Source organism: Aegilops tauschii, chromosome 7 (genome assembly GCF_002575655.3).
Source record: "Aegilops tauschii subsp. strangulata cultivar AL8/78 chromosome 7, Aet v6.0, whole genome shotgun sequence".
NCBI classification, from domain to species: Eukaryota; Viridiplantae; Streptophyta; class Magnoliopsida; order Poales; family Poaceae; genus Aegilops; species Aegilops tauschii.
Window position 1 is genome coordinate 610,838,296 of NC_053041.3, and position 27,652 is coordinate 610,865,947.

General features: G+C 48.7%; 2 pseudogenes; both read right to left on the bottom strand.

Moving 5' to 3' along the window:
- Positions 1-1,985: 1,985 nt before the first annotated feature.
- On the bottom strand, positions 1,986-4,455 carry LOC109776036 (bidirectional sugar transporter SWEET6b-like; annotated as a pseudogene).
- A 3,047-nt stretch (positions 4,456-7,502) lies between these two features.
- On the bottom strand, positions 7,503-26,040 carry LOC109776037 (bidirectional sugar transporter SWEET6b-like; annotated as a pseudogene).
- Between the last annotated feature and the right edge of the window lie 1,612 nt (positions 26,041-27,652).

Consider the following 27,652-nt stretch of genomic DNA (forward strand, 5'->3'; position numbering starts at 1 on the left):
GATCGGCTAGAGTTGCTCTAATGCCTCGCATACCATAATCACTTGGGGTAAACTTTTTCTGAACAAAATCCTATCAAACAGTTTTTTTTCCTTTGCCAACGTGCAAGTTTATCCTCATTCACACGGCAAATTTCATTCAATTTGCATGGAAAATGTCTGATATACTTTCTCCGTTTCTAAATATTTGTCTTTCTATAGATTTCAACAAATGACTACATATGGAGCAAAATGAGTGAAACTATACTCGAAAGTATGTCTATATACATCCGTATGTGGTAGTCCATTTAAAATCTCTAAAAAGACAAATATTTAGGAATGGAGGGAGTATATTGCATGGCAAATGATTTCTGCAATAATACAAACACCAGTTTTTGTACAAATGGAGTAGATCTTCAGGCGCACACATTGTTCACATGGTAAAATGAATTACGTACTCTGGCAACTTCGGTTGTACTGTCACTTCAAATTTTGAGCACTACGTCTTGTTACACTTAAGTGAGCATCAACAAGATGTCTTGAAGATATTCAGGAACACAACCCGAAAAGAAAAAGGAAAGAAAAGTCTCACCAAAGTGATCAACTCCTCTCAGTAGTAGCACATAAAACACCACCAAAGACAACACCCGAAAAACATAAAATGTCTCGAAAAGCGGCATCTTCAAGAAGAAAACAGTGCACAAGCATCGTCGTCACCCGGTCCAAGATCTTAGGTTTTCACCTTGGAGAAACTACGAGCTCTCAAAAATAATACCTTCAGCAAGGTACTCCCTCCGTTCTAAATTACTTGACCCATATTTATCTAGACACGAATATATCTAGACACTAAACAAGTATAGATACATCCGTATTTAAACAAATTCAAGTCAACTAATTTGAAACGGAGGAAGTAATTGCCAGGCACAACCAATGAAGGTTAGACCTTATGTTTTCACCGTGAAAGTCACGGCTCGACATTCGAGGAGCACCACAAAAAATGAAATCCTCCAGTGCTGCCGCCCCCACTTGTCATTGCTGCTTCTGAAAGTTATCAAACAACCTAGCTGACTCCATCGCCTCCAAGGCCCTCTCCGCCTTACTGATCCTATGCTCTTAGCCACCATGACTTTCTCCACCGCTGTCTACGCCATGGAAACAGAGATACCAAAATGTCCCATAGTGTCAACAAACAACAGAGCTTCGTGCCGTGCCCTCATGGAGCCTCGTAGGCTGATATGGACATGCACGATCGGATTCTATCCGATCCAGATATTCTTGGCCAAGATCTCAGGCAGCAGTTTCGGAACGTGGACGGCCAGATCGAGGAGGACCGATCATGCAGATCGTTGCCGTGATGCGATAAGAGCACTAGGACCGCCACCACACCGCTTCCTCCACCAGGCCGACGCCATTGCCGGCACGATGGAGGACACCGGCCCGCGCTGCTCATAGCCCGCGCCGCCGGCTGAAGACACACGCCAGATCCAGGCGGATCCCGATCCGCAGCTAGCCCCTCGCATGCACGATCCGCCACCTTGAAGCCCGTTGTGCTCTGGCAGTCCTGACTGCCGTGGGGATCCGCCGCCTAATGTGGTGGCGGCGAGGGAGGAGGGAGAGAGAGGAGGGTGCTTGCGGCGGCGGTGGGAGCGCCCTCCCCGTCGCCCACGAGAGCGACGTAGGAGGGTAGCTCTGTAGCGGCTGTCTAATGGATGAGTTGATGACGCGTTTCTGTCTCTAGTCTTGCAGTATATATGGTGGCCACTATACCATCCGTCTCCGCTGCCGAAAAAAGGTCCCTGCCTATTTGTCCTGGCTCTAGGAACACCGCACCGTCAGCAAGCGAAGTGGTTCACCTTTGAACTTGAATGAATACTGGCAAGGAGGAAATGAAGGAATTCAACGACACTTGTCCCACAAACAGAGCTCCACATGAGCTACGCCGACGCACACGGCACGGCCACACACACGTGCCACACAGAAGACGCACACTGCCGGTAGGAGACATTTTTTTAGCATAACCAGAAGAAACTGCTTTGCCGGAGGTTCGGGCACTCGTTATCCTGACGCACCTCTACACCTGTAGAGGCAAACCTTTCTGCTCTCGCCTAGGCTCCAGGGCTACGCACCACCGTTGAGCAAGGCCCCAGAAGGAAATACACACCGGAATCAGTAACCCCCCATGACCGCCGCAGAACAGCGTCAACACTGTCAACAATGACGGTGGGCAGCTCAATGTTCTTCTTCTTGGGGGTCGATTTGTAGTAGAAGAAGTGGAGGGTCAGCTGAATGAGGCCTAAAACTGCCTCGAGCCCATTGGGGATCTGCGCATAATTAAAAGTGGGCATCACAATTGATTAGATCGATCTATGCAAAGTGACATCATCGCATCAAAGCTAGATCGATGGAGTGTGTATGTGTTGCACTGACCGCCACATAGAGATCGAACTCGATGAGCGCATAGGCCGTCCAGCAGCAGCCACTGAGGAAAATCGCCAGCGACAGGAAGAATCGCATGTACTAAACACTCTTGGTTCTGATCACACGAACCTGCAAGCAATACAATATTAGTACCGGTGAAAAAAATAGAATGCTATAGCGCCACTATTTGCACGCAATAGCATTTTGTGCAATGTCTTCCTAAATAAACCATTTTACAATGTCTAGCTAATATTATGCTAATAGCATATTTTAAGGGCCCCGCTATTTTTGCATAAGAAAAGTATGTTTTTAGTCCGTCAAGTTCACCAAAAGTCTACATCTGGTCTTGCAAGAATTTTTAGGTGACATTTGGTTCCTCAAGTCACACAACTAAGCAAGTTGTCCAAAACCAGAGACAATGGGTAAACCACTGACGTGGCACCGGTTCTGGTAAACGGTAAGGACCGTTCCGCAAATAAAAGATACACTAATGACTATGATGAAAACCAGTTCTGGTAAACTGTGAAGACATTTGGTGAAGTCGAGGGACCAAAACACACTTTTCTCTTTTTTCATAGCATGCTATATTTTTCACTGATTAGTACTCACATTATATAAAAGCAAAAGGCTGCGTCATTAAATATGTGTGACCTATTTTTTGTTTTGAGAAACAATATATGTATGATCTAGATAGTAAGTAAACAAACTCCCTGGTTAATTAACAGCCGCTACATTGCCCCGCAAAAAAAAACCAGCGGCTACTTTGATGAACTCTACACCACATGCACTATATCCGCAATAATGCTAGACCTACAAAAATGTACAAACATTTTTTAACAATTCCCAATTATAATCCTTGGCATCCGCTTGTTGGTAAAAAAAAGTAACCTTTTGTAGATGTAGTTCCCCTAGCTAGGCACCGCACCACACGTTGGTGATGGAGCGATGGGCCACAGGTTTTGTAAAAAAATTAAGTAACCTTATGTAGTAATTTGTAAATGTGGTTCCCCTATAGCAGCAGAAAGTTTGGTTGGTTGGCTAGCTAAATACGCGGATTGCAAGTACAGATCTATAAGCAGACGAGAGTGTTAGTTAGATTTTTTGCGGGGAGATGAGAGTGTTAGTTAGCCACATGTGCGGCATCAACACGCAACAACTAACTGAGTTCAAAATAAAACTACAAGAAACGGGAAGAAAGAATTAAAGAGTAGACACGATGGGTCGATGATCATCGTTATACGTACCATGACGGTAAGATTGGAGGCGTACTGGATGGAGCCGCAGATGACGCAGAGGATGCCGACGATCATGGAGCGCTTCTCGTGGGTGTGCGCGCCGTGGAGCACGCCGGCCACCACGGCCGCCATGAACGCCGCCTCGATGCCGAGCACGGCGAGCATCTTTAACTGCACGCATATATACCGAAAAAAGACCGGGCCTTAGGGGCAGAAACTAACTAACACCGAAAAATGAGGAACGATTAGGGGACGCGTGTATAGATGTACCCGCTTGTTGTTGGTGGAGTAGATAAAGAAGATGCTGAGGTAGACGAGCTGGACGACGAAGCCGATCCCGTTGACGGTGACGACGAGGATGCTGTTGGGGTGCACGATGGGGAGGCCGTAGAAGACCCAGAGCATGCAGGTGAGCAGCGTCGCCAGGTAGGGGTCCGGCTTGTACTCCTCCACGTCCTTGGCCTTGCAGATCCGCCGGAACATCGGCCTGCGCGCACGCACAAGCAACAAACACAAGTTACCAACAATCACCCTCCATATGCATAGATAGATAGATTATAGGTAAGAGTAGGAGGTGAAGAGGGCGGCGGCGGCTAGACAAGAGGAGGCAGGCTTACGCGTGGGAGAGGAAGAGGCCGAAGGAGATGACATTGCCGATGATGCCGACGATGTTACGAGCTGCGTCGGCGGAAACCATTTTGCGCGCCGGGAAGGAGACTGCTGACTCGAGGAAGAGGAAGGATGTTGGTTGTGATCTGGCTGGGGCGATGAGAGAGGCCGGCCGAGCTTATAGCGTGGCGGGGTTCGCGTTCCCCACCCAATGGATATGGTTAGGGGTTAACGTTTAGTTAGACTGGCTCCTCGTGGCTGGGTAAGATCCGAGTCTAGCTCGTGGGTCAGATTGCCAAGTCATACGTTGGGTGTAACGTGCGCGCGTGCATGCCCGGATCGGGAAACCGAGAGAAATGGGGAGGCATGCATAACCTCCTCGTACGCAAGTGTGTCGTGCCCGGCCTCATCCGTACCAGCGTAGATAGGGATAGAAGAATGAAAAAGGATATGATGTGATATGTACGAGTTGGCATATGGATCTGGAAGACAGAATGAAAAAAATGCAAAAGCAAATATCTTTTTCTTCAGAAAAACTTTTGACCTATTCATCATCTGTCATAGTAGTACAAGTAACACCGGAAATAAGAAAAAAATACATCCAGGTTCATAGACCACCTAGCGACAACTAGAAGCATTGGATGAGACGATGTTGCACCACCATCAGTGCCCCTCCTTCACCGGAGCCAGACAAAACTTGTTGAAGTAGACAATGGAAAATCGTCATGCTAATTACCCTAGAGGACCAGTGCAACAGAACAACAACAGTTGTCGATGTAGAGAAGCATAGAGTGGAAGAATATGACCATGTAGGCACATGAACGAAGATTGGATCCATGGAGATCCAACGCGAACCAACACCAATAGAATCCCACGAGATCCAATGGAGACACACCTTCACACGTCCTCTGACGACGCTAGATGCACCACAGGGATGGGAGTTAGACGGGAGACCTCATTCCATTTTCAGGGAGCTACGACTGCCTTGTCTTCCTAAACAGACACACACCCTAATCGATCTAAAAAACATCAAAAAAAACATAGCAGGAACCCTCCTGCCAGCAAGGGCTAGGGTGCACCGCGACTCCTTGGCCTTGAAGCCACCGGATAGAAGGCGGACCAGCGGCGGCGATGACGGGATCAAGGCAGAGAAACTCAAATTGCCTGAGCGGTTGCGAGGGGGGGGGGGGGGGGGTCACTAGCTTCCTTTCCCGCGTATAGTGTTGTAGATGGGAGTTGACCACACAGATTATGACCTGGAAATCCATTACCACCTGGGTAAAACAAATGTAGTAGCGAATGCTTTGAGTAGAAAGCCAGCAACGCTAAATCTAGTCTTGATAAAAAACAACCTGATACATCTCAAATGTATCGGTAATTTTTGTATGATTCATGCTATATATCAATCAATTACGTACACTTCGGGCATACCTTTTATTGATTTTATTGGAGTAAAATATTAATCAAGTGTCCAATGCCAATTTCTTTTTTGTTGTTTCGTATTTTCAGGAAAATACAGAGAAAAAGTTCAACAAAAAATAAAATAAAAATTATTCAGGAAGTTACAAGTCACCAAAAGACCCAGGAGCCAAGGCTCGGCACCATGGGCCACCCTCAGTGCCTAGGCTCCTGCTGTAGGCGCTCTGTGGCTTTGGGAGCCTGCAGAGGCGCCTATGGCATGTGGAGTCCCCCTGGCTGGCCTCAAGTGCCCATGGTCCATATGTACCCCAAAACTCCACCCTAATTATCGAGCATTTTTTTCCGCCGCCACATGAAGTTTCCGAGGAGGTTGATGGCCTACATGGACACAAGGTTTACTTGTAGCTTTTTAAAGTAAGAGTCGATCCCACACGGAGCATAGAAAATGGACTTTGTCTCTTATAGAAATTTATAAGATGTGTTTGCAAGTTAGTTGAGGCCTAATGCAAAGTGGATGCAAAACAACTGTAGTTGTAAGGATGAATCGTGACTACAAAGTATGTCAAAAAATTAATAAGTGATTTAAAGTATGAGAAGATGAAAATCAACAGTTGGGACCCTCTCGCGACTGCTCAGGCAATTTGGGTTTCTCTGCCTTGATCCCGTCATCGCCGCCGCCGGTCCGCCTTATATCCGGTGGCTTTAGGGCCATGGAGTCGCGTTCTCATGGACTCTAGATTCCCCAGTAATATGTGTCGAATGTAACATATGATGTTGCATAGTTTTAGGTTCGGATAATCAAGCCTCTCTTTGATGCTGGTAGTGGGCGGAGCCTGTTATAGCATACGAGCTATATGGGTAGTCTCCATATCATATACGCCACTATTGTTCCTCCTCACATTTAGGTTACGGCAATGATAATTAAGGATAACCCCATGGACACAGACAATGGTCGGTTCTCTGTTACTCCCCTATCAAAGGTGAGAAGCTCCACTGCAATGGTGCACGAACTTCTAATTTGCGCTAGCTAGACGGCAACGGTTAACGAAAAAGGGGCACACTGTTTTGCGCTAAAATCTTTGCGCTGGCCCAGATTAGATCGGCGACGGCGGGCTTGCCACTGCTGCAAAGCGAAGTTTATCTCTCAACGATCACTGAAACGTTGTCGCCGCGAGTGTTGTTGTGTTTCTAGAAAGAAGGCTCAAGGGGAATCTAATGGAGCCATCAATCGGTAAGGAATTAAAAATGACAAGTTACAAGGAACAGAAAGAAAAATAAATTGAGGTGAGAAAACCCCAGGCGGTAGATACAAGGTACAAAAATAACAGTCAACAGACCATAGACATCACAAGCGACTGACAAAATCAAATTAAAAAACATCTTGAGCTTGATCAGTCCAGGCCGTCGTCCACCAGAGGAGCCGACACCACTCGAGCATCGCATAGCTTGAAGGAGGCACATACATGATAGGAGTAAGCCATCGTCCAGCGTATACGTTGGCCACTATACCATCCATCTCCACTGCAGAAAAAGGCCCCTGCCTTCTCGTCCCGACTCCAGGAATGCCGCACCGTCAGCAAGCGAAGTGGTTCACCCTTGAACTCGAATGAATACTTGGCAGACAGGAAATAAAGGAACTCAGAGACACTCGTCCCACAAACAGAGCTCCACATGAGGTATACCGACGCGCACAAATGGCACAGCCACATAGAAAACACATACTGCCGGAAGGAGACATGATCCGGACTGGAAAAATCAACGGCGACACTAAGCAAGAAACTGGATTTGTCGGAGGTTCAGCCCACTCGCTATCACCTCTACACCCGTAGAGTGTTCCCCTCTCGCCTAGGCTCGAAGGCGACGCACCACCGACGAGCAGGGACCCAGAAGGAAATACATACCAGAATCAGGAACCCGCCAGGATTGCCGCGGAATACCGTCAACAACGACGGTGGGCAGCTCGACAATCTTTTCCTTCTTGGGGGTCGTTTTGTAGTAGAAGAAGTATAGGATCAGCTGGACGAGGCCGAGAAATGTACCGAGGCCATTGGGGATCTGCACATAATTAACGGAGGGCGTCAAATTGATTAGATCTATGCAAAGTGTACACTGGGATCATCACATGACAGTTAGATCAATGATGATGGTAAGTCTGGCTGGGTTTGGAACTTTTTGAGATGTGTATGTAGTGCACTGACCATAACGTAGAGATCGAACTTGATGAGCGCATAGGTCGTCCAGCAGCAGCCGTTGAGAAAGCTCACCAGCGACAGCAAGAATGGCATCTACTCCACACTCTTGGTCCTGATCACTTTACTCTGCAAGCAATACAATATTAATTAGTACTCGCATTAGTTAAAAGCACAAGGTCTGAGTAATTAAATATGTATCATCTATTTTTTTCAGAAACAAATCTGTACGATCAAGATAATAAGTAAAAAAAATCCGTGGTTAATTCGCAGCAGCTACATTGATGAACTCTACACCTGGACAAACTCATAGGATTCATGGAACCAATGTTGATGGCCGGCCGGTACAGTATCTTTTTCGTCCGACATTATCAGTCCTTTTCTTTTAATGAAAAAGTGTTTCCACCTGCCCCATTTTTATTAAAAACGAGGCAACCATCATCAACTCATAGAGTTGGCAAAAGGAAAAGGATCACAAAAGGCAACGATTAGAACAGGATCATGCACTATCCGTGCATATGCATCTCCTAGCTATGCATGGCGCATTGTTTGTGACGAAGCGCTGGATCACAGGTTTCAGTTAGACTATGAAACGTCACTCAACAGCTAGCTAACACGAGAGTTTGGTTGGCTAGCTATATACACGCAATGCAAGTACAGATCCATAAGCCAAGTACAATGTTGGTTTAGCCATATGTTATGTTGTGGTCCAAATTTCTATAAAGGCCAACTTCTGACGGAGCGGAGCGGAGGCCTGTCGCACAGGATAAGTTCTTTGTAAGCCGCCGCATAGGATAAGTTTATCGTTGTAAATCCCCGGCGCCCATGGTTTTTGCCCCTTCGTCTTGGAGAGTTTTTCTATATTAAAATATTGTGTCCCTCTGTGTTGATTCGTTCTCTATTGCATGTCCTACCTCTAACACTGCACGTGTGCCATAGACATGCAACTAACTAACTGAGTTCGAGTACAGGATGGGTCGATCATGATTGTACGTACAATGATGGTGAGCGGGGAGGCATACATGATGCAGCCGACGATGACGCAAAGGATACCGACGATCATGGAGCGCTTCTCATGAGTGTGGGTGCCGTGGAGCACGCCGATCACCACGGCCACCATGAACGCCGCCTCCATGACGAGCACGATCAGGTTAGAGCATTACGGGCAGAAACTAACTAAAACACCCGAAAAGGACGGGTCAGAGAAATTGATAAGGGATGTACGTACCCTCTTTTTGATGGTGGAGTAGATGAAGAAGATGACAAGGTAGACGGCCTCGACGGCGAGGCCGATGCCGTTGATGGTGACGACGAGGGTGCTGTTGGGGTGGACGATGGGGAGGCCGTAGAAGACCCAGAGCAAGCAGTTGAGCAGCGTCGCCAGGTAGGAAACTGAATAGCGATGGGGGCACGGGCAACTCCGGGGCGACTGGAGCGGCGATCGCGGGGGCGCCGCCCCCGTCTACTGCGGTTCGTACGCGCGTCGGCGGCCTGTTCTGGTCGCTGGCCGGATCGGATGAGGATGATGCGGATGGTGACGGAGATGATCCGGCAGCCTCACCGCCGTCGCCGACACCGTCGGATCTAATGTGCGAGTTCTTCAACTCCGGCTATGATGAAGACGAGGTAGCCACGACGGTCAACAAGATCTTGCCGGTGGACGATCCGGTTAGGGTTGGACTTCACGCGGGCGAGAGGAAGGAGATGGTCCGTCGCGTTGTTCACCGGAGAACGGCGGCGACGGCGATCAGGCCATGGAAGGGCCCCCTACCTAAGGTACGTCTTCCGAACCTTACGCTTTTCGATTTAATTTGTCTGGACTCGTGGATCACGGTTAAGAAGAGGAGGCAGGTGCAACGGAAGTTGGCCGGACTACCGCCGTCGGCGGCCGCGGCGCCCGCGCCGTCGATCCCGGGGATCGGGCTCAGGGCGGCTCGGGAGGTCTGTTTGAATTTGCTCTTGGGCCGCGATGGGCCGCATCTGAATGATACAAGGCCGCAACTGGCTTGGCCGGAGATAGCTGGGTATGAGGCCCAGGCTATTCCGAAACCCACCAAGTCTGCGTGCACAGATACATGCAGAGGTGTGATCGATCTCTGTCCTACGTACGTCGTTGCGCCGATAGCTAGGATTCGTCGGAACGGGACGACGGGATTCCCTTCTTGCGCCTCTGGACGTGCGTGACGGATCCGTCCCCTTGTTGTCATGGCGGGCCGAGGGGCGGGGCTGCCTCCTGCGAAGAAACCCCCGATGGTGGCCGCGAGTGGCCGCGTCGGGGTTGCGCCGCCGCCGCCCGCGGGCGCTGGGCGTGGTGCCACCGTGCAAGCCGCAACTGTGGGACGGGGGGGGGGTGGCCACACTGGGTCTAGGCCTCCGGCGCCCGCTACGGGTCGGGGCGGGACGCCTCCTGGTTCCCTGCCATCCACGGTTAGGCTGCCAGTGGCAGCGGCGGGTCAGGGCGGGTCTGTTGGACCCCGGCCGACAGGGCCGACCACGGCGGTGACTACTGCTGCAGGGCTGGGCGGAGCAAACGGTCTGAGGCCATCTGCGGCCAACCAGGTCGCCGCCGCCGGAATTCAGCCACGTGCGGCGCCGCCGCCTCACTACGTCACGAGGCCGGCGCAAAAACGGTCGGGCCCAACGCAGACGCATCAGAACATGGTTGATGGAGGGACTAATGAACCGCCCCGGAGACAGTGGGGGGACGATGGTTACGATGCATATGGGGATGGCCAACACCGTGGTTCGTCATCCACGGGAGGTGGTCGTGGATATGCTTGGCAGAGTGATGGTTCTGCTGAGAGACCTTTTCTCGGCCCTCCGGGTGGTTTTGTTGAGGGAGCATCTGGCCCTGACTACCGGCAGCGAGGTGGTTATCGGGGTCCCCGTGGTGGTCGTGGTGGTGGTCGTGGTCGGTACCATAACAGGCAGCCTCCTCCACCTGCTGTTGTTGACCAGACGACCTCTGTCGTGGCAGCTGATCCCGCTCAGACGACAGACTTGCCTAGCCAGGCGATGGATGTCGTGACGGCGCTGGCCAACGCTGAGGTACCTGGGACTGTGGCTACAGCTGAGACGGGCGACAGGGCAGACTCGGAGAGAGCGTCCAAGTGGGCGCGTAAGAAGGAGAAGATGTTATGCTATCGATGTGGTGAGAAGGGTCACTTCATTGCTGAGTGCGTGGCGGAGTTTTGCGATTCGTGCGGTAGGCCAGCACATGTTACGGGGGATTGCCCGTTTTTGCGTGATCAGGTTCTGGCTCTTACAATGTATGGAGTATATTGTGCTGAGTTGATGTTCTTTGAGTCCCCGGCCGCGAGAGAGATTCCGATGGAGACTCAGAGTTTGACCACTGGGGTTGTGAAAGTTGCCCAGGGAGAGGCTTCTGAGGCTCAGATTGTGCAGAGGCTTCAGGAACTGGCTCCAGGTGACTTCCAGTGGGAGCTTGGCAGTATTGAGGCCAATATGTTCAAGGTTGACTTCCCAACTGTGGAAGATTTGCAGAGATTGCTGAGCTTTGAGCTGTGCAAAGTACCTGGCACTAAATGCATTCTGGAATTTCACGAGTGGAAGAAGGTTGAGCCACAGGGCAAGCCCCTTACTCAGGTTTTGGTTACGATTTTCCGGGGCTCCATCTGAGCCGATGCAGGATGCTCGGGTTGTGGCTAGTTTGGGTATTATGGTTGAAAAAACCGAGAGAGTGGATATGGCCTTTACCCGCGCTCACGGGGTGGCCCGACTGCTGGTGAGTGCTCTGGACATTGAGTTCGTCCCTGATGTGGTCAAGTGGACTTATAGGGGACAGGTTTTCAATCCCGAGATTGAGTTTGAGGATACATATCGGTTTGCTGAGGCGATCAATGGGACTGATGTGGATATGCACGAGGGTGATGACAACACGGGTGCCAAGGAGGCACCGACTGATGATACTGGACGAGAGGTGTCCAACGGATCAGGCCCCATTTCTCAGACGCCCGGGGACGGGCCCGGCGTCGGGACGACACCATCTTCCTCGGTGCCTATGAGTTCTCTGAGGTTTGGGTCGTTTGAGCCAGCCTCCGCTCCTCCCAGACTCTGGAGCAATCGGGTGGAGTCTGATGATGTGTTTGAGCGCACACTCCCTGCTTTGAAGTTTGATGCTGCTCATAGTCCCATGAGCGGAGGCTTGGTGAGGAGTTTCTCGGTGACGACCTCGGATGGGGGAGGGGAGGTGGAGTCTGAGGTGGCTTCTCTCTCTCCCACTCTCCCCGCAGTCTCGATCGGGAGACGACGTCTACTGTGGAGGCTGCTCCTAGGGGAGGGAGTCCGGGGCAGGTGGCCTCGACTCCTTCCCCTCCTATCCTGGCGACGGAGATGTTGACGACGGCCTAGCGTGGGGGAGGCGGTCCGGGGCAGGTGGCCTCGGTCCCCTCTTCCCCTGTGGCGGCTAGAATGGCCGCTTCTCCTGTGGCCCCGGGAGGCAGTCCGGGGCAGGTGGCCTCGACCCTCCTTCCCCTGTGGCGGTTAGGGAGGCCGCTTCTCCTGCGGCACCGGTGACACCCTCTATCTAGAGGGTTGGGGCGGGAGGAGTGCTCGGGCCGGCGGCCCCCGCGCACCCCTCTCCTGGCACACCGGCGGCCCAGGGCCTCGGTTTGAGGCACTCGTCAGTGGGGCCTAGGAGCCCACGGCCGCTACCTCCGGTAACTCTGGCTGACCCTTCGAGGGATACAGCAAGAGGGGTTACTCGGGAGGAGGTCATAGCCTTTGGTGGGATCCCGGACCCGGTCTCTGCGGGGCGACGGATGAGTTGTCGTCTCCAGGAACACCCGGAGGTTGATGACATGCAGCAGAGGTGCGCCATGAGGGCGGCCAAGCTTCGTGACATTGAGGTCACTACTGGTATGTCGGTCAACGTTTCTAATTCTATCTTGCATTTTTCTAATGATGAGATTATTAATAATGCACACCAACTAGGAGTTTCACTAAGGAGTAATGATAGTGAAATTTCCAACTCGGTTAATGATCTCCTAGATTTCGAAGCGGAATGTGCTTTAGAAACGATTCAAAACTTAGCAGCGGTAAAACCCATGAATGATGCAGATATTGATGCGTTGGGGGTCAGAGTGCTCGATAATTTTTGTGCGAATCTTGCACCATCCAGTCCTGAGTTTGAGGAAGAGGATGCCACTTTAGAGGATGCAGTAGTTCGACCCACTGAGCCTGGTTATGAGGACCGGGTGGAGGACCAAAGCAAAACCAAATGCAAGTGGAAGCGGAAGATTTATCCTGCTTCAGCGGTACGTACGAGTGCTAGGTCCGTACTACCAAAAAATCTCATGATGAAATATGAAAGGAATCTTTTGGAATAGCAGAGGTCTGAAAGACTTGGCTAAAAGAAGGTTTATTGCAGATGCGTCTATCGAGCATAGATTGGATTTTATTGCTCTCTCGGAAACTGGTAGAGATAATTTTAAGCCCCAGTTTCTCAATACTTTATCGGGCGATGTCGATTTCGATTGGCACTGCCTGCCTCCGCGAGGAAGATCGGGTGGGATCTTACTTGGAGTGAGATGCGATTCGCTGGAAGTCCGAAGTGTAGTGATGGGTGACTTCGCGGTTAAGTTTCGGGTTAGGTCCAAAGCTGTTGGGTTTAATTGGGCTCTGGTGGCGGTTTATGGTGCCGCGCAGCCCGAGCTTAAACCAGAGTTTTTGGCGGATCTTGTTCGAATTTGCGGATCCGAGCAGCTCCCAATTTTAGTTGGGGGTGACTTCAATATCATTAGGAGGAGAGAGGAAAAGAATAATGATAATTTTGATGGCAGATGGTCGTTTATGTTTAATACCATTATTGAAAGCTTGGATCTGAGAGAGATAGAGCTTTCCGGTAGAAAATTTACTTGGGCTAATGCTTTGCCAAACCCGACGTTTGAGAAGCTGGATCGAGTCCTCGCGAGTGTCGAGTGGGAACAGAAATTCCCTTTGGCAACGGTCCAGGCTCTCTCGCGCGGAATCTCTGATCACACACCTTTATTCGCGGACTCAGGTGAGCCAAACCACGTGGGAAACAAAAACTCCTTTTCATTCGAGCTGGCATGGTTTGAAAGTGAAGGCTTCTTGGATCTGATTGCCAGGGAATGGCTTAAGGATGCAGGAGGTAGGACTTCTGTTGAGCGCTGGCAGAATAAGATCAGGCATTTGAGAAGTTTCCTACGTGAGTGGGCTAAGCACCTTAGTGAGATTTATAAGGTTAAAAAGGAAAGGCTCCTTTCACTTATTCAGTCCCTAGATTTAAATGCCGAATCCACGATTTTGCAAGCCGCGGAGTGTTGGGAATCGTAGCATAATTTTAAAATTTTCCTACGTTCACCAAGATGCATCTATGGAGTGTACTAGCAACGAGGGGAAGGGAGTGCATCTACATACCCTTGTAGATCGCGAGCGGAAGCGTTCCAATGAACGTGGATGACGGAGTCGTACTCGCCGTGATCCAAATCACCGATAACCGAGTGCCGAACGGACGGCACCTCCGCGTTCAACACACGTACGGTGCAGCGACGTCTCCTCCTTCTTGATCCAGCAAGGGGGAAGGAGAGGTTGATGGAGATCCAGCAGCACGACGGCGTGGTGGTGGATGTAGCGGGTCTCGTGCAGGGCTTCGCCGAGCTTCTACGAGAGAGAGAGAGAGGTGTTGCAGGGGAGGAGGGAGGCGCCCAAGGCTGTTGTGTGCTGCCCTCCCTCCCCCCCCTTTATATAGGCCCCCTGGGGGGCGCCGGCCCTGGAGATCAGATCCAATGGGGGGGGCGGCGGCCAAGTGGGGGGAAGGGGTGCCTTGCCCCCCAAGGCAAGGGGGAACTCCCCCCCCTTAGGGTTCCCAACCCTAGGCGCAGGGGGGAGGCCCAAGGGGGCGCCCCAGCCCACTAGGGGCTGGTTCCCTTCCACTTTCAGCCCACGGGGCCCTCCGGGACAGGTGGCCCCACCCGGTGGACCCCCGGGACCCTTCCGGTGGTCCCGGTACAATACCGGTAACCCCCGAAACTTTCCCGGTGGCCGAAACTGGACTTCCTATATATAATTCTTCACCTCCGGACCATTCCGGAACCTCTCGTGACATCCGGGATCTCATCCGGGACTCCGAACAACTTTAAGGTTTCCGCATACATATGTCTCTACAACCCTAGCGTCACCGGACCTTGAGTGTGTAGACCCTACGGGTTCGGGAGACATGCAGACATGACCGAGATGCCTCTCCGGTCAATAACCAACAGCGGGATCTGGATACCCATGTTGGCTCCCACATGTTCCACGATGATCTCATCGGATGAACCACGGTGTCGAGGATTCAATCAATCCCGTATACAATTCCCTTTGTCAATCGGTATGTTACTTGCCCGAGATTCGATCGTCGGTATCCCAATACCTTGTTCAATCTCGTTACCGGCAAGTCTCTTTACTCGTACCGCAATGCATGATCCCGTGACTAACGCCTTAGTCACATTGAGCTCATTATGATGATGCATTACCGAGTGGGCCCAGAGATACCTCTCCGTCACACGGAGTGACAAATCCCAGTCTCGATCCGTGCCAACCCAACAGACACTTTCGGAGTTACCCGTAATGCACCTTTATAGTCACCCAGTTACGTTGTGACGTTTGGCACACCCAAAGCACTCCTACGGTATCCGGGAGTTGCACGATCTCATGGTCTAAGGAAAAGATACTTGACATTGGAAAAGCTCTAGCAAACGAAACTACACGATCTTTTATGCCATGCTTAGGATTGGGTCTTGTCCATCACATCATTCTCCTAATGATGTGATCCCGTTATCAATGACATCCAATGTCCATAGTCAGGAAACCATGACTATCTGTTGATCAACGAGCTAGTCAACTAGAGGCTTACTAGGGACAGGTTGTGGTCTATGTATTCACACATGTATTACGATTTCCGGACAATACAATTATAGCATGAATAATAGACAATTACCATGAACAAAGAAATATAATAATAAACATTTATTATTGCCTCTAGGGCATATTTCCAACAGTCTCCCACTTGCACTAGAGTCAATAATCTAGTTACATTGTGATGAATCGAACACCCATTGCGTGCTGGTGTTGATCATGTTTTGCCCTAGGGAGAGGTTTAGTCAACGGATCTGCTACATTCAGGTCCGTATGTACTTTACAAATATCTATGTCTCCATTTTGAACACTTTCACGAATGGAGTTGAAGCGACGCTTGATATGCCTGGTCTTCCTGTGAAACCTGGGCTCCTTCGCAAGGGCAATAGCTCCAGTGTTGTCACAGAAGAGAGTCATTGGGCCCGACGCATTGGGAATCACCCCTAGGTCGGTAATGAACTCCTTCATCCAGACTGCTTCCTGTGCTGCCTCTGAGGCTGCCATGTACTCCGCTTCACATGTAGATCCCGCCACGACGCTTTGCTTGCAACTGCACCAGCTTACTGCTCCTCTATTCAAAATATACACGTATTCGGTCTGTGACTTCGAGTCATCCAGATCTGTGTCGAAGCTAGCGTCGACGTAACCCTTTACGACGAGCTCTTCGTCACCTCCATAAAGGAGAAACATATCCTTAGTCCTCTTCAGGTACTTCAGGATATTCTTGACCGCTGTCCAGTGTTCCTTGCCGGGATTACTTTGGTACCTTCCTACCAAACTTACGGCAAGGTTTACATCAGGTCTGGTACACAGCATGGCATACATAATAGACCCTATGGCCGAGGCATAGGGGATGACACTCATCTCTTCTATATCTTGTGCCGTGGTCGGGCATTGAGCCGTGCTCAATTGCACACCTTGCAATACAGGCAAGAACCCCTTCTTGGACTGATCCATACTGAACTTCTTCAATATCTTGTCAAGGTATGTACTCTGTGAAAGACCAATGAGGCGTCTTGATCTATCTCTATAGATTTTGATGCCTAATATATAAGCAGCTTCTCCAAGGTCCTTCATCGAAAAACACTTATTCAAATAGGCCTTTATACTTTCCAAGAATTCTATATCATTTCCCATCAATAATAAGTCATCCACATATAATATGAGAAATGCTACAGAGCTCCCACTCACTTTCTTGTAAACACAGGCTTCTCCATAAGTCTGTGTAAACCCAAACGCTTTGATCATCTCATCAAAGCGAATGTTCCAACTCCGAGATGCTTGCACCAGCCCATAAATTGAGCGTTGGAGCTTGCATACTTTGTTAGCATTCTTAGGATCGACAAAACCTTCCGGCTGCATCATATACAACTCTTCCTTAAGGAAGCCGTTAAGGAATGCTGTTTTGACGTCCATCTGCCATATCTCATAATCATAGTATGCGGCAATTGCTAACATGATTCAGACGGACTTCAGCTTCGCTACGGGTGAGAAAGTCTCATCGTAGTCAACCCCTTGAACTTGTTGATAACCCTTAGCGACAAGTCAAGCTTTGTAGATGGTCACATTACCATCTGCGTCCGTCTTCTTCTTAAAGATCCATTTGTTTTCTATGGCTCGCCGCTCATCGGGCAAGTCAGTCAAAGTTCATACTTTGTTTTCATACATGGATTCTATCTCGGATTTCATGGCTTCTAGCCATTTGTCGGAATCCGGGCCCGCCATCGCTTCTTCATAGTTCGAAGGTTCACCGTTGTCTAACAACATGATTTCCAGGACAGGGTTGCCGTACCACTCTGGTGCGGAACGTGTCCTTGTAGACCTACGAAGTTCAGCAACTTGATCTGAAGCTTCATGATCATCATCATTAACTTCCTCCCCAGTCGGTGTAGGCACCACAGGAACATTTTCCCGCGCTGCGCTACTTTCCGGTTCGGAAGGGGTGACTATCACCTCATCAAGTTCCACTTTCCTCCCACTCAATTCTTTCGAGAGAAACTCCTTCTCCAGAAAGGACCCGTTCTTGGCAACGAAGATCTTGCCTTCGGATCTGAGGTAGAAGGTATACCCAATAGTTTCCTTAGGGTATCCTATGAAGACGCATTTTTCCGATTTGGGTTTGAGCTTTTCAGGTTGAAGTTTCTTGACATAAGCATCGCATCCCCAAACTTTTAGAAACGACAGCTTAGGTTTCTTCCCAAACCATAATTCATACGGTGTCGTCTCAACGGATTTCGACGGAGCCCTATTTAAAGTGAATGCGGCAGTCTCTAAAGCATAACCCCAAAATGAGAGCGGTAAGTCGGTAAGAGGCATCATAGATCGCACCATATCCAATAGAGTGCGATTACGACATTCGGACACACCATTTCTCTGAGGTGTTCCAGGCGGCGTGAGTTGTGAAACTATTCCACATTTCCTTAAGTGTGTACCAAATTCGTGACTTAAATATTCTCCACCACGATCTGATCGTAAGAATTTTATTTTCCTGTCACGTTGATTCTCAACTTCACTCTGAAATTCCTTGAACTTTTCAAAGGTTTCAGACTTGTGTTTCATTAGGTAGACATATCCATATCTACTTAAATCATCAGTGAGAGTGAGAACATAACGATATCCTCCGCGAGCCTCAACACTCATTGGACCACACACATCGGTATGTATGATTTCCAATAAGTTGGTTGCTCGCTCCATTGTTCCGGAGAACGGAGTCTTGGTCATCTTACCCATGAGACATGGTTCGCACGTGTCAAATGATTCGTAACCAAGAGAATCCAAAAGTCCATCTGCATGGAGCTTCTTCATGCGCTTGACACCAATGTGACCAAGGCGGCAGTGCCACAAGTATGTGGGACTATCGTTATCAACTTTACATCTTTTGGTATTCACACTATGAACATGTGTAACATCACGTTTGAGATTCATCAAAAATAAACCATTGACCAGCGGGGCATGACCATAAAACATATCTCTCAAATAAATAGAACAACCATTATTCTCAGATTTAAATGGGTAGCCATCTCGAATTAAACGAGATCCAGATACAATGTTCATGCTCAAAGCTGGCACTAAATAACAATTATTGAGGTTTAAAACTAATCCCGTGGGTAGATGCAGAGGTAGCGTGCCAACGGCGATCACATCGACCTTGGAACCATTCCCGACGCGCATCGTCACCTCGTCCTTTGCCAGTCTCCGTTTATTCCGTAGTTCCTGTTTTGAGTTACAAATATGAGCAACCGCACCGGTATCAAATACCCAGGAGCTACTACGAGTACTGGTAAGGTACACATCAATTACTAGTATATCACATATACCTTGGGTGTTGCCGGCCTTCTTCTTGTCTGCTAAATATTTGGGGCAGTTCCGCTTCCAGTGACCACTTCCCTTGCAATAAAAGCACTCAGTCTCGGGCTTGGGTCCGTTCTTTGACTTCTTCCCGGTAACTGGCTTACCGGGCGCGGCAACTCCCTTGCCGTCCTTCTTGAAGTTCTTCTTACCCTTGCCCTTCTTGAACTTAGTGGTTTTATTCACCATCAACACTTGATGTTCTTTTCTGATCTCCCCTTCCGCTGATTTCAGCATTGAATATACCTCGGGGATGGTCTTTTCCATCCCCTGCATATTGTAGTTCATCACAAAGCTCTTGTAGCTTGGTGGAAGCGACTGGAGGATTCTGTCAATGACCGCGTCATCCGGGAGATTAACTCCCAGCTGAGACAAGCGGTTGTGCAACCCAGACATTCTGAGTATGTGCTCACTAACAGAACTGTTCTCCTCCATTTTACAGCTGAAGAACTTGTCGGAGACATCATATCTCTCGACCCGGGCATGAGCTTGAAAAACCAGTTTCAGCTCCTCGAACATCTCATATGCTCCATGTTTCTCAAAACGCTTTTGGAGACCCGGTTCTAAGCTGTAAAGCATGCCGCACTGAACGAGGGAGTAATCATCAGCACGCTGCTGCCAAGCGTTCATAACGTCTTGGTTCTCAGGGATTGGTGCTTCACCTAGCGGTGCTTCTAAGACATAATCTTTCTTGGCTGCTATGAGGATGATCCTCAGGTTCCGGACCCAGTCCGTATAGTTGCTGCCATCATCTTTCAGCTTGGTTTTCTCTAGGAACGCGTTGAAATTGAGGACAACGTGGGCCATTTGATCTACAATACATAGTGTAAAGATTTAGACTAAGTTCATGATAATTAAGTTCATATAATCAAATTATTTAATGAACTCCCACTCAGATAGACATCCCTCTAGTCATCTAAGTGAAACATGATCCGAATTCGACTAGGCCGTGTCCGATCATCACGTGAGACGGACTAGTCAAGATCGGTGAACATCTCCATGTTGATCGTATCTTCTATACCACTCATGCTCGACCTTTCGGTCCTCCGTGTTCCGAGGCCATGTCTGTACATGCTAGGCTCGTCAAGTGAACCTAAGTGTATTGCGTGTGTTCTAAGGCCATGTCTGTACATGCTAGGCTCGTCAACACCCGTTGTATTCGAACGTTAGAATCTATCACACCCGATCATCACGTGGTGCTTCGAAACAACGAACCTTCGCAACGGTGCACAGTTAGGGTGAACACTTTCTTGAAATTATTATAAGGGATCATCCTACTTGCTACCGTCGTTCTAAGCAAATAAGATGCAAAAACATGATAAACATCACATGCAATCAAATAGTGACATGATATGGCCAATATCATCATGCTCCTTTGATCTCCATCTTCGGGGCACCATGATCATCTTTGTCACCGGCATGACACCATGATCTCCATCATCATGATCTCCATCATTGTGTCTTCATGAAGTCGTCACGCCAACGATTACTTCTATGGCTAACGCTTTTAGCAATAAAGTAAAGTAATTTACATGGCGTTTATTTAATGACACGCAGGTCATACAAAATAATAAAGACAACTCCTATGGCTCCTGCCGGTTGTCATACTCATCGACATGCAAGTCGTGATTCCTATTACAAGAATATGATCAATCTCATACATCACATATATCATTCATCACATCTTCTGGCCATATCACATCACATAGCATTTGCTGCAAAAACAAGTTAGACGTCCTCTAATTGTTGTTGCAAGTTTTTACGTGGTTTGTAGGTTTCTAGCAAGAACGATTTCTTACCTACGTATGACCACAACGTGATTTGCCAATTTCTATTTACCCTTCATAAGGACCCTTTTCATCGAATCTGTTCCGACTAAAGTAGGAGAGACAGACACCCGCTAGCCACCTTATGCAACTAGTGCATGTCAGTCGGTGGAACCTGTCTCACGTAAGCGTACGTGTAAGGTCGGTCCGGGCCGCTTCATCCTACAATGCCGCCGAAACAAGAAACGACTAGTAGCGGCAAGAAGAATTGGCAAACTCAACGCCCACAACTGCTTTGTGTTCTACTCGTGCATAGTAACTACGCATAGGCCTGGCTCATGATGCCACTGTTGGGAATCGTAGCATAATTTTAAATTTTTCCTACGTTCACCAAGATGCATCTATGGAGTGTACTAGCAACGAGGGGAAGGGAGTGCATCTACATACCCTTGTAGATCGCGAGCGGAAGTGTTCCAATGAACGTGGATGACGGAGTCGTACTCGCCGTGATCCAAATCACCGATGACCGAGTGCCGAACGGACGGCACCTCCGCGTTCAACACACGTACGGTGCAGCGACGTCTCCTCCTTCTTGATCCAGCAAGGGGGAAGGAGAGGTTGATGGAGATCCAGCAGCACGACGGCGTGGTGGTGGATGTAGCGGGTCTCGTGCAGGGCTTCGCCGAGCTTCTACAAGAGAGAGAGAGGTGTTGCAGGGGAGGAGGGAGGCGCCCAAGGCTGTTGTGTGCTGCCCTCCCTCCCCCCTTTATATAGGCCCCCTGGGGGGGGCGCCGGCCCTGGAGATCAGATCCAAGGGGGGGGGGGGTGGCGGCCAAGTGGGGGGAAGGGGTGCCTTGCCCCCCAAGGCAAGGGGGAACTCCCCCCCCTTAGGGTTCCCAACCCTAGGCGCAGGGGGGGAGGCCCAAGGGGGGCGCCCCAGCCCACTAGGGGCTGGTTCCCTTCCACTTTCAGCCCACGGGGCCCTCCGGGACAGGTGGCCCCACCCGGTGGACCCCCGGGACCCTTCCGGTGGTCCCGGTACAATACCGGTAACCCCCGAAACTTTCCCGGTGGCCGAACCTGGACTTCCTATATATAATTCTTCACCTCCGGACCATTCCGGAACCTCTCGTGACGTCCGGGATCTCATCCGGGACTCCGAACAACTTTCGGGTTTCCGCATACATATGTCTCTACAACCCTAGCGTCACCGGACCTTAAGTGTGTAGACCCTACGGGTTCGGGAGACATGCAGACATGACCGAGACGCCTCTCCGGTCAATAACCAACAGCGGGATCTGGATACCCATGTTGGCTCCCACATGTTCCACGATGATCTCATCGGATGAACCACGGTGTCGAGGATTCAATCAATCCCGTATACAATTCCCTTTGTCAATCGGTATGTTACTTGCCCGAGATTCGATCGTCGGTAACCCAATACCTTGTTCAATCTCGTTACCGGCAAGTCTCTTTACTCGTACCGCAATGCATGATCCCGTGACTAACGCCTTAGTCACATTGAGCTCATTATGATGATGCATTACCGAGTGGGCCCAGAGATACCTTTCCGTCACACGGAGTGACAAATCCCAGTCTCGATCCGTGCCAACCCAACAGACACTTTCGGAGTTACCCGTAATGCACCTTTATAGTCACCCAGTTACGTTGTGACGTTTGGCACACCCAAAGCACTCCTACGGTATCCGGGAGTTGCACGATCTCATGGTCTAAGGAAAAGATACTTGACATTGGAAAAGCTCTAGCAAACGAAACTACACGATCTTTTATGCCATGCTTAGGATTGGGTCTTGTCCATCACATCATTCTCCTAATGATGTGATCCCGTTATCAATGACATCCAATGTCCATAGTCAGGAAACCATGACTATTTGTTGATCAACGAGCTAGTCAACTAGAGGCTTACTAGGGACAGGTTGTGGTCTATGTATTCACACATGTATTACGATTTCCGGACAATACAATTATAGCATGAATAATAGACAATTACCATGAACAAAGAAATATAATAATAACCATTTATTATTGCCTCTAGGGCATATTTCCAACACGGAGCTTCATGATAAACTAGAAGCGGAGATGAGGTTGAAAGAACTTCTCCGTGAAGAGGAATTAAAGTGGGCGTTGCGGGCTAAGCTCCGCAAAGTTGTCCAGGGGGACGCGAACACTCAATTCTTTCACTTGATTACTAATGGCAAGCACAGAAAGAAGAGAATCTTTCAGCTTGAACAAGATGAAGGAACTATTTTAGGACAGGATAACCTAAAACTATACATAACCGAGTATTATAAGCAGTTATTTGGGCCTCTGGAGGATAGTTGTGTGTGTCCCTGGATGAGTCCAGGATTGAGGATGTGCCTCAACTAACTGCTAATGATAATGATATTTTGGTTGCCCCGTTCTCGGAGAAAGAGGTGTTTGAAGCTATTGCGTAGATGAAAAACAATACGGCTCCAGGGCCGGATGGATTTCAGGCGGAGTTCTATAAAAAGTGTTGGCATATTATTAAGGGGGATTTGTTACCAATGTTCCATGATCTATTCTCTGGACAGCTTCAGTTATTTCACTTAAATTTTAGAACAATAACACTGCATCCTAAGAAAATGGGTGCGGTGAGAATTGAGCAGTTCAGGCCGATCTGCCTTCTCAATGTTAGTTTCAAAATTTTCACCAAGGTTGGGACTAATAGGCTCACACAGATTGCGCATTCTGTGGTGCAGCATTCCCAAGCTGCTTTCATGCCGGACAGAAACATCCTAGAAGGGGTGGCGGTCCTTCATGAAACGCTCCATGAAATTCACACGAAAAAATTAGATGGAGTTGTTTTTAAGGTGGATTTCGAGAAAGCGTACGATAAAGTCAAATGGCCATTCCTTCAACAGGCATTGCGTATGAAAGATTTTGATGAAGCGTGGCGCCACCAGGTAGAATCGTTTACGCAAAAAGGGAGTGTTGGAATTAAAGTGAATGCCGACATAGGTCATTATTTCCAGACACATAAGGGCCTGGGACAAGGGGATCCGATGTCCCCTATCCTGTTCAACATTGTAGTTGATATGTTGGCAATTTTGATAGGTCGGGCTAAGGAGGCTGGTCAGGTGGGTGGCTTGGTACCTCATCTAGTTGATGGAGGTGTGTCTATCCTACAGTACGTTGATGATACGATCATCTTTATGGAGCATGACTTGGCCAAAGCGAGAAATATGAAGCTGGTGTTATGCCTTTTTGAACAATTGACCGAGTTAAAGATTAACTTTCACAAAAGCGAATTGTTCTGCTTTGGTAGAGCCAAAGACGAACAAGAGGCGTATAGGCAATTGTTTGGGTGCGAATTGGGGACTTTACCTTTTACGTACTTAGGTATACCAATCCACCATCGTAAGCTAACAAACAGAGAATGGAAGTGCATCGAGGACCGCTTTGAAAAGAACCTGAGTTGCTGGAAGGGCAAGCTCATGTCATACGGAGGCCGATTAATTCTGATAACTCGGTTCTCACGAGTATGCCTATGTTTCTTTTGTCGTTCTTCGAAGTCCCAGTTGGAGTTAGGAAAAGACTGGACTTCTATCGATCACGAATCTTCTGGCAGGGCGATGAACTAAAAATAAAATACTGACTCGCCAAATGGGATATCATCTATCGACCGAAAGACCAAGGGGGTCTTGGTATTTAGAATCTTGAGATCAAGAACAGATGTCTTCTCAGCAAGTGGCTGTGGAAGTTATCGATTGAGACTGATGCCACTTGGGCGCAGATCCTCCGTAGCAAGTATCTTCACTCCAAAACTTTGTCCCAGGTGACAGCAAGGCCGACTGACTCACCTTTTTGGAAAGGGCTTATGAATGTCAAATTAACCTTGTTTAGTAGGACAAAGTTTATTATCGGTAACAGTGCTAGTACGCGATTCTGGGAGGATACTTGGCTCGGAGAGACCCCCCTGCCATTCAATACCCGTCTCTGTATCGTATTGTTCAACGACGTGAGGCGTTCGTTGCAACGGTACTTCAATCCAACCCCCTTAATATTTAGTTTAGAAGGACGCTAGTTGGCAATTGTTGGGAAGAATGGATCCATCTAGTAAGTAGACTGATGGAGGTTCAGTTATCTCAACAGCCCGATAAATTACGCTGGAAGCTTACTAGGTCTGGAGAGTTTACAGTAAAATCAATGTATGTTGATGTTATCAATTCAAGCTCGATTCCTAGTTCCAAACATGTTTGGGCTGTCAAAGTTCCTTTGAAAATCAAAGTGTTTATGTGGTTTGTCCATAAACAAGTTATATTAACCAAGGACAATTTGACAAAGTGTAATTGGACAGGACCTACTAGGTGTAGTTTCTGTGATTGGGATGAAACTATCAAACACCTTTTTCTTGATTGCCCGTTAGCCAAAGTTCTATGGCAGACAGTCCATATTGCATTTAATATTACTCCACCGAGTTCTGTCAACACGTTATTTGGAACGTGCCCTCACGGGATAGAGCCCGAAACAGCGAGACATATTCGCGTAGGAGTCTCTGCTTTATTGTGGGCAGTCTGGAACTGCATAAATGATTTGGTTTTTAATATAACAACAAATATTCATTTTTTGCACGTTATTTTCCGAGCCACTGCGTTGATCCGTATGTGGTCACTACTCACTCCGACGGAGGCCAGGGAGCGTTTGGTTACTGGATCTATCCGCTGGGAGATGGTAGCACGAGATATCTTCAACCGGTTTGGATGGCGGTCATGTAATAGGATAGGCAATTAGTTTACCTATCTCTCTTATGCCAGCCGGTTGTGGCTTTTTATGGCTAGTTTGTCTTTTGGCCCTTTTAGCTCTTTGTGAGCTCTCCTTTATTTTCGTTTTGAGACTTTAAGACCTTGTTAAACCTATTTATTTATTTAATAGGTTGGACGTATGCATCGTTCTGATGCAGAGGCCGGGGAGTTCCCCCATTTCGAAAAAAGGGTCCGGCTTGAACTTCTCCACGTCCTTGGCCGCGCATATCCTCCAGAACGTCGGCCTGCGCGCATGCACAGGCAAAGGAAACAAAAGCTACCAACAACCACCTTCCATATACACAGATGGGGCAAGAGGAGGGTGCATGGCTTACGCAGGGGAGAGATAGAGGCCAAAGGTGATGACATTGCCGATGATGCCGACCATGTTGCGAGCTGCGTCGGCGGAAACCATTTTGCTCGCCGGGGAGGAGACGGCGGCTGACTTGAGGAAGAGGAAGGAGGTTTGTTGTGATCTGGCTTGGCGATGAGACAAGCCGAGCTTATAGGCGTGGACCGGTTCCCCGAGTTATCCCCTGATCGATAGATATGCATGGTTAGGTGTTACACCGACGGTTAGACTGGGTTTTACTTCTGTTTTTTTAGCAGACTGCCTGGGTTTTACTGGTCCTCGAGCCTGGGTATACGCAAGATCCGAGTCTAGCTCGTGTTTTTTTCTTTTCTTTTTTAGAACGTCTGGCTCGTGGCTTAGACTGCCAAGTCATACGACGTTGGGTGTAACGTGCGTGGCCTGACCGGGAAAGTGAAAGAAAAGCGGGGCATGCATCCTCCTCGTACGCAAGTGCCGTGCCAGGGCTGATCCAAACCAACATAGTGTTGCAAGACACCGGATGAAGATAGGATAGATGAATTTCCCTCAAAAAGGATCAGTTCAGGAGGTTGATATAGATTGATGGCGAACGACGGGGCGAACGACGTGCGATGGCGAGTCTCCTACGCCACTGACCTCGTGACGGGCAAGCTCGCCTTCTCCGACGGGATTCTTCTGTTGGAAATATGCCCTAGAGGCAATAATAAAATGGTTATTATTGTATTTCCTTGTTCATGATAATTGTCTATTATTCATGATATAATTGTATTAACTGGAAACCGCAATACATGTGTGAATACATAGACCACAACATGTCCCTAGTAAGCCTCTAGTTGACTAGCTCATTGATCAATAGATGGTTATGGTTTCCTGACCATGGACATTGGATGTCATTGATAAAGGGATCACATCATTAGGAGAATGGTGTGATGGACAAGACCCAATCCTAAGCATAGCACAAGATCGTGTAGTTCGTTTGCTAAGAGCTTTTCTAATGTCAAGTATCGTTTCTTAGACCATGAGATTGTGCAACTCCCGGATACCGTAGGAATGCTTTGGATGTACCAAACGTCACAACGTAACTTGGTGGCTATAAAGGTGCACTACAGGTATCTCCGAAAGTGTCTGTTGGGTTGGCACGAATCGAGACTGGGATTTGTCACTCCGTATGACGGAGAGGTATCTCTGGGCCCACTCGGTAATGCATCATCATAATGAGCTCAATGTGACTAAGAAGTTAGCCACGGGATCATGCGTTACGGAACAAGTAAAGAGACTTGCCGGTAACGAGATTAAACGAGGTATTGGGATACCGACGATCGAATCTCGGGCAAGTAACATACCGATGGACAAAGGGAATTGTATACGGGATTGATTGAATCCCCGACATCGTGGTTCATCCGATGAGATCATCGTGGAACATGTGGGAGCCAATATGGGTATCCAGATCCCGCTATTGGTTATTGGCCGGAGAGGTGTCTCGGTCATATCTGCATGGTTCCCGAACCCATAGGGTCTACACACTTAAGGTTCGGTGATGCTAGAGTTGTTATGGGAAATAGTATGTGGTTACCGAAGGTTGTTCGGAGTCCCGGATGAGATATCGGACGTCACGAGGAGTTCCGGAATGGTCTGGAGACGAAGATTTATATATGGGAAGTCCTTATTCGGTCGCCGGAAGTGTTCGGGGGTATAT